This window comes from Amblyomma americanum, chromosome 1 (assembly GCF_052857255.1).
Source record: "Amblyomma americanum isolate KBUSLIRL-KWMA chromosome 1, ASM5285725v1, whole genome shotgun sequence".
NCBI lineage: Eukaryota > Metazoa > Arthropoda > Arachnida > Ixodida > Ixodidae > Amblyomma > Amblyomma americanum.
The window spans coordinates 200870580-200878594 of NC_135497.1; the positions used below are offsets into that span (position 1 = coordinate 200870580).

General features: G+C 48.0%; 1 protein-coding gene across 1 annotated transcript in view; it reads right to left on the reverse strand.

Annotated features, from left to right (window-relative positions):
* The window catches only part of Cad96Ca (tyrosine kinase receptor Cad96Ca), a 56260-nt gene extending 50021 nt beyond the window's left edge, over positions 1-6239 (reverse strand). The window contains exon 1 of the mRNA XM_077648285.1: positions 6162-6239. The gene's annotated coding sequence lies outside the window, so the exon portion shown is untranslated. The remainder of the gene's footprint in view (positions 1-6161) is intronic.
* Between the last annotated feature and the right edge of the window lie 1776 nt (positions 6240-8015).

An 8015-nucleotide genomic window follows, 5' to 3' on the forward strand; every position in this document is an offset into this window, starting at 1 on the left:
GGCAGGCGGCCCACCTGCCCACCGGGTTGTGGGCAGGACAGGCCTTTAGGGTAAAAGCCTTCATGGTAAATGCCTTCCGGGTAAAGGCCTTTAGGGAGAAGGCCTTAGTGGTAAAAATTTTTCAGTCAAACGTCTTTACCACGTAAGTACCTTGAGTGCCCACCGTAACTGTAGCGCTACTGCACGATACTCCGCACTTAGCTATGCTAAAGAGCCTGCTATTTTTTAGTCACGTAACAGTGCTCAACGAAATGGAAAAATTGTGTTTCTCCAGGCAGGAGTTGAATTCTTGGCGTCAAGCATGGCGTCACGCATTCAAGCTCTGTGACTGGGCCGGCCGCGTGTGGCAGTGCTTCTGGGGGTTTCATTTGCTATGTTTCCATGCACTTTGTGTATTCGAATTGTAGTATTCATGCATCATTCAAAGGAAAAATAAAAGCAAGCTCAGTCACAAACCATTTTCGTCGTGCTCCGCGTATTGCAACTAATTTATGAGCCAGAACCTGTCAACTTAATTGTTCTTTGCAAAACTGTCATCACTATAGTTGCGCAGAAACTCTAGTAGTGCAGAAGCTAGTTGCGCAGAAACTCTAGTGTCACCATGGACACTCGACGTTGATGCTATTTTTCCTCTCTACAAAGCCCCGTTTTTGGTGGTCGAGGAAGATTCCGGGCATTGGCTACAAATTCATGGCCTGCTCTTTGAAATGAATAAAGCGTTTTACTTAATATTTACGCGGATTCGTGAATCAACTCGCAGTTAAAACAAAATGTTTTAACCATTTTAACGTTGGAAATCAAAGTGCGATGCCTCCGCCTGCAAATGTGACCTATACGGCTGATATTGCGTAATATACCAGTTCGTTTTAATAACTTCGGTGCCGTTCCTCTCCTCGCCTCTTCCCCCTCGCAACGGGATGATCGAATGCCCGAGTGCTATCGCGTCTTTACTCTCATGACAACCTCCTCCTCCTCCTCGTAAGGGTATTCCAGCCAATCCGAACTATTCCCTAGGCGAAAGGAAAGTTTTGCGTATTCTGCAAAACGCATCATTACCGACTACTGTCGGCTCGAACTGGCGGAGTTATATCCTCTAGAAGCTCTGAAAAATATACTGCTTTGTTCATGTCACCAAATACCGGTACTACAACCTCTCATTGTTTTTATTATGACTGACGTGTCTTGTTTTGTTAGGGCTCATAAATAATAACATTCGAATACAGTGATCTCGGAATAACGGGTTGTCTGTGCTGTCAACTTCTTGTTTTTTTTTTCTCATAACAACGGAATCATCAAGGATGTCCAAAGGTGCCAACCGACACTCAATAAAGTACCGCTAGGTGCTTTACTGAGTGTCGGTTGGGCTAGCTGCATCGAAGCATCGCCTCTAAGAAACTTGGCTCGTTCGTATCTTTAACATGAAGTGTTCAGCCTCAGCCTTCTTTTCTGACTAAAAGGGCCTCGGCGTATGCTTTACGAATTAATGGTCGTTGATGCCATGCACCAGAGAAAAGCATGGCCTGAGGCGCCGCTTCTTGTGTCTTTCTAGCCACAACTGCTCCGAGCATGTCGAGATGGTCGGCTGCGTTCAGCCAGAACATGGAACTCTACCTTGGCGCCCTCTCTTTTAGGGGTCGTACCACGTGCACTAAACTTTGAAATCTACGCGTGCACCTTAGAAGGTGAGTGACAGTCAGTACTATGCACGCCGGCGTGCGAGTTACAGTCTGCGTAAACGAACACAACGTGCCTCGTACAGCGAGAATATAGAAATGTTCTCGTAAGAAAATAAGATAGGCTCGTGGCACGTGGTCGAATGTGTGAACTACACGCTGTTGCATCTGCGACCATGCGATGATTGGTCCCTCGCTGATGACAACTATGCTTTTAGTATACAGTGCGGGCATAAACTTGTTTGCTTGGCATCGGATTTCAGGTTTTCCGAAAGGTACGAGAGGCGCTTACAAGTTTCGCCTCCTGGGTTCTAACTCCTTTTACGAAGAGACGGAACTGACAGACGTGACACTGAAAGAAAAGTTAGGAATTTTCTCTTTTCCTAGAGCCCAACGCTCTTAGAAACGGTCCCCACCAGCGGCGCTGCACTTCAGCCATTAGTGCACTAGTCTCTGCATGCATGGCAGAAGAACAAGGGTGGCCGTTGACGACACCGACGTTGCATTGCACTGGTAATTTTCAGAATCGAAGGTCATGCCCTTCAGTTGGCCTTCCGTATTGAGAAACAGTCAAAAGTGATATGATGCGACGCCCAAGTTGCAACGTGAGTGAGGCAGAACAGCATCCGTGACTCTCCTGCGATGGCCCATGGGGGCGGAAGTACACCCGGAAGTGGTGCTCTCGTTGGCAGGAGGGCATTCCAAGCTTTCAAATGAATGCAGCATCTTTCAATCCCATCACTTCATAAAAGTTACAGCCACGGAGGCCAAACTTATTCAACGACCCTCGTGTATGTGGAAATCCTATAGATACCTACGATGTCGCATTGCTAGCAGTAAAATAACTAATACCAACTTCGACGTCCAACAGTTGAGTTACCCGATTCCCATTTTCTTAAACAGCCTACTGTAAGAAGCTTTTGGCGCGAAAGCAATCACAGTGTCGGCATACAAAAAAAAATCACCAATACCTACTTGCTACCACTGCGATGCTTATCGTAATTTTTGTTGTAGTTTTGTTCTCCAGAATTACTTATTTCACTTCTACCTGTTTTGCAGACTACTGCCGAAATTATTTTTTCAAACATGCTGCTACGTAAATCTATTTTATCACCACGAGCCGAGTTAGCTGCTCTTGTGATGGCCATTGCGCTCTGTGGATGCGTGAATTAGAGGGGAAAAGTAGAAACAGAAGAAGCCGCTATCTGTGAGTCAGTTATTCTTCTGGATTTTCGTTCTCACATTTGAAATAACTGTACATCAAGTCTAGGTTACCAGCATAAAATAAACAGAAACGCAATAGCGGCTTCCAAGACCGCCCTTCAGCAAGCCTTCAGAAGTGTCCCCAATCACAAGCGCTGCGCCACAGAACTGTCTGTATCCGCCACATGTATAATTAGCTAGATCATTCCATACGTGTACACCAAAAGGCAGTAAAACAGAGTTGCGTTACTTACGGCGTCTTTAGCGCATTTTCCATGTAATACAAAGCTTCACTGATGCACATAACATCTTATCGCCTAACCAGTATGGGTTTAACTGCAGGAGTGGCACTAGGTTAGCGCTTAATTAATCAACTATTTTCATTAAGAATAGTCTTGAAAACAACGAATTTGTGCATTATGTCTGGACGTATCAAAAGCTTTTGACTTAGCAAACCAGCATGTATTAATTCATAAATTTCATAGTTATGGCTTTCGAGGTCATTTCTTGTCTTTCCTTGACAATTATATGCGTGGTCGCGAGCTCAAGTCGTAGCAATTGGAAATATTGAAAATAAACCCACACAGCGACCAGTGGAGTTCTTCCCCAAGTATCGATTATAGCACCCCCCTCTTGTTAACTTATATGTTAATGACCTCACTCAAGCCCTTCAGCGTTACCGCCTTATTCAGAACGCGGATGACACGCTTTCAATGTAGCGTCACGCTAATTACAATCTAGCCGTTACTGAACTGCAAATGGACGCTGTAAATGTCATGAGTTGGTGCTTAATAATTTCTTGTGGGTTAATCACAATAACTTAAATATTACGTTCTCACAATTCCTTGAAACTTATTCCTGTCACCATTCCGTATTTCTTCCTTCTTAATTGTGTAATAAGTGTGCCTGCTCTTTGTTCTATACCTGCGAAGTGTCAATTATTTGGGTGCTCGTTCAGATTCCAACATGTCTTGGAACAGTCATTAGGTTTGCGTTTGCGAACGTCTGCGGAAAAATGCGTGTCTGCTATACTCTGTTAAAGCATTACGCCATATTTACATCAGGAAAATAATTACACATGCATTTGCGTGATGTGTGCTGCGCCGTGGAATCTGTTCTGTCTACTTCCGTTTCACGTTTTTTCAGCTTACGGATCAGTTGGCTTTGGTGACCCTGGCCCAGGACATCCTCGACGCTTAACATTGCCTTAAATAAAGTTTTCTCTCTCTGTCTCTCTAGGGTAACAAGGCTGTTTGCTTATTAAAGCCTAACATTAGTGCTGTTATGTACGGTATGGTATAATGTCTAGGGGAATCCCCCGAGGTGGTGTAGATTTCTTCATTATTTGTATACCTTCCCTTTGTAGCCGTACGACTGGGCTTGGGTTGAGGTTAATGAGTAATTACTCCCTTATTATGTATGACATACCGCCTACCGATGATCCTAGTCTTTTTTCGTGCTCGCGAGATTCCTGCGTGCACCTTGCTTTCAGGGAAAGTGTTATTCTTAAGTGTCTGAGAACTAAACAGTTTTGTCGTCCACATGCCTCTGTTCGAACATTGCGTCCGCGTAAACACTTCATTTTACCTGAGTGCGGACTTGATAACGGTGAACGCGTTCATGATTTTTATATGCCACGGGTTCTTCACTACTTGCCTAATATTGTTTTCTTCTTTTTCTGTTGCCCATTAGTGCACCTACTACTACGAGGCTCCCCTGGTTGACGTGACCACCGGTATGACATAATCAAGAGTGCCGCCTCCTCCCCCCTCGCCCTTCCCATTTCCTCGTGGATGAGGTCCGTCTGGGCAACATCCTCTTTGGCCACAGGTGAGCGCGAAAGTTTTCGGCTGCGACATAGTACGACGACGTTTACCGCGGCCCTTCGTGCAGCTGCCGTTGTAAAAGTAACTTAGTTTTTGTGGAATGAAGAATCACAACTGTACGCTGCCTGAGTATGCGAGTAATGGAGAGCATTATGTTTTAGATGAGTCGCATTTTATTCCAGTTTTAATTTCGAAGGCAGAGGAGGCGCTCATTGTGTACATCCAGTCCTCGTCTAACAAAACCGGCGAAGACAGCGCTCCGCTTACCTGCGCGCCCAATCGCGGTCACCGTCGCGGGCGGCAGTTGGCCCGGTGCTCCGGGGACACACGTCGCGAAGCACCGTTGGCCGCGAAGAGGGGCGGCCTACCGTTTCGGCGGCCGCGAAAGGGGGTCGTCGGGCAGCGCCGCACGCCGGCCGTTCCGGGCGGCGCGCTCCCGGAACCCCGTTCGTGACGCCGCGCGCACGTTTCAACAATACGGCCATTAGCAGGAGGATCCCTTGGCGCTGCCATCAATACGGGTAGCAGGCAACGTTTTATTAGTCCGCCTTATTTTCGTCAGTCACGTTGTAACGTGACGTTTCGGGCTTCTGCTTTCTACCAGCCCTGACCTCGCCGAGGAAGGAGAGATGGATGGCTGGGGCGCCAGGAGGGACAGCGCGCCGCCGCAGCGGACCAATGGGGACTCGCCCGGGGGCTGACGTCAGCAGAGAGTCCTGATCGTGATCCGAGCGCGTCGTGTCGGCCACGAGACCGGTCCGCACGATTTCGGCGGTGCTGGCGGCGGACCTGCGCGCGCTCGTCGGCCGCCATGCCCCAGGAACCGGAACTCGCGCTCTGCCGCCGCAGCGCCGGCCTTCGCTGCGACGCCGGTAATGGCACTGATATCTAAATTAATGCCAGCCTGCCATATGAGCCGCACAGTGTGCGCGCCGTTATGTCGATCCGCTCGAGGTCGTTCCCGGCGAGCGCTTTTGTTCTGTTTCCGCCACAACAACGCACGCTCATGTATGCGCGCGATTCCTCCTTCGCCACTCGCTGCCCTCTCGAGCGCACGGTGCGCCCCCAGCGAGATTCTCTGGCGCGAGACTATCTCTTGGCTGGCACAGCGGCGCTGAACCACTTACCCTAGACCGCAAAACCTGTCATTTAGATTAGGCACTCGTCTGGCACATTTTTAGGCCCGTTTGCCTCAAAATATTTTTCTTCAGAAGGAGAATAAGAATTCTTCCTCGTTCTGGTGATGTTCTGAGTATTTCTGTGGGCTGCGTCAACGCTCACAAAGCTTTTAAACATTTCCCTTGGCCAATGTGTCCTTGTAGGAGGAGGTATTTAGCTCTTGCATGCGCTTGAAGTGCCCCGATGCCGACCGGTGGTGGGAATCGAGGCACTCAAGATTCGCAGATCGGCCCGCGATAGTCCGTATGGTACTCTTGAAAGATGGGCGATTCCAACTTACCAACTTCTTCGTCGTCGCTGATAATCCACTCCCGTTTAAAATCGAACACAGGCGGTGTATTTTGACCAGGAAAACCAGTGCCTGCAAGGAAACAACACAAAACGATTAACGCACGCACAAATCGAACAAAGCGCATACACTAGTATACCGAAACGTGTTCTTGGCACATTACAGACATAGTTGACTGTCACGCCATAAAGCATCAAATTCGTGGTCACTGTCTCGTTCCTAGAGCTGTCCTATCTATTGCTTATGGTAGGAGTGGTACAGCGGGAACATAGAGAATCGATGGAAGCCTGGGCTTCCGCATGCACGTAACGAGGCTAGCAGCGTGGTTCTCTACGCCACCATGCTCGAGATCCATGGAATCAGAACATATCCACTGGAAGTTCAAGGCCAGATTCCTCCGTTGTGTGCATAAGATACAAAAAGCTATTTCAGGGCAACCTAGCGAGTGACATCAGCAACAACCATGCGCGGTTCGCAACGAATAATTGTGCACGACGCCATTCGCTTTACCTATCGTCAGGTTCGCTCAGAATCAGAACTACGTGGAAGCCAAAATATATAATGCACGCTTCAATGGCTAACGCTGGCTGCGACTCAGCCACGGCTGGGCAATAGACTTGGTCCCCGGCTACCCTACACACCGACATTTGTGAGCATGCAGTGTCTACAGCAGGAGTAAACCATGTCTCAAGGAAAGCGCTAGCAGAGCCCCGGGTGTCCCTCGAGCTTCACCCGATAACAGTAAGTCGCTTGAGGAAAGGAAGCCGAAAATTTCAGATCCACTGATACAGACGGGGGCTGAGCCACCGTCCCCCACCGTTCATCACAGGAGCTGGCGTAGAGAGCGGAGGGCAATGACAGTAACAACGGTGGCGATGACGACACAGTGCGTGCCTCTCCGCCACACTATGCCTGTGTGACAGTCATTTTTAAGCCGTGATTCATAACACTGAACGCGTTTAAAGCCACTGCTTGCTTCGATGGGCTTATACAAAACAGGCTGCATTATGAGCCACCGGTTTCAAGCGGGCAGGCTTGTGCAACATTAAGCTGGAATGACGGACATTACATGCCTGTGATGTAGCTCCGGCCCATGACGTGGCAACAAATAAACAATGATCGTGGTAAAACGTAGGGCAGCCACAGCAGGCTTAAGCTGGTGTTTTTGTGGTCCGACTTCTATACCCGGAACGGTGCCGAACGATACCCACTATTCTTAGCTCGGCCATTTCCGATACGTTTCTGCACGTCTGCACATCTTTACCTACCATGTGGTGTCAACTTTACCTTAAAACTGTCCAATATTATGTACCACAAAGCGATCATGCCCTGTAAATGCTGCGAAATTCTGCTCGCCGTAGCTCCTTAGAGTGCTTCAAAAAAATTTATGTTAGCGGATGGTTTTCTAATTAGGAAGTTTGTTTTTATCTTGTTCGTTTTTTATTTTGTTTTTAGCAAGTTTGTTATCTGTTAAGACAGCTTTGTCTGGGGCCGATGTCTAATTTAAGACAGCGCCCGCTATAAATCATTAAAAGAAAAAAGATGGGGTTAAATTAGTGTTAAGGAGTTAGACCATCTTTAAATTGACCTTCATCAGTAGTGAAAAAAAAAAACGACAGGATTCTTATGTGTCTCACAACGCACAGCCATATTTTCACATTCTGAATGCAGCTTCACGTGCCAGGGCTAAGCCCGGGCTTATGAGTCGCGCCGTAGCGGAAGGCTCCGGATTGATTTCGACCGCATGAGGCCCTCCAACGCGCACATAAATCTGAGTACACGGGGCATAGATAGAAAAGTAACAGATGGGGCCGGAAATCGAGCCCGTCGACGTGCTCTCAGCAG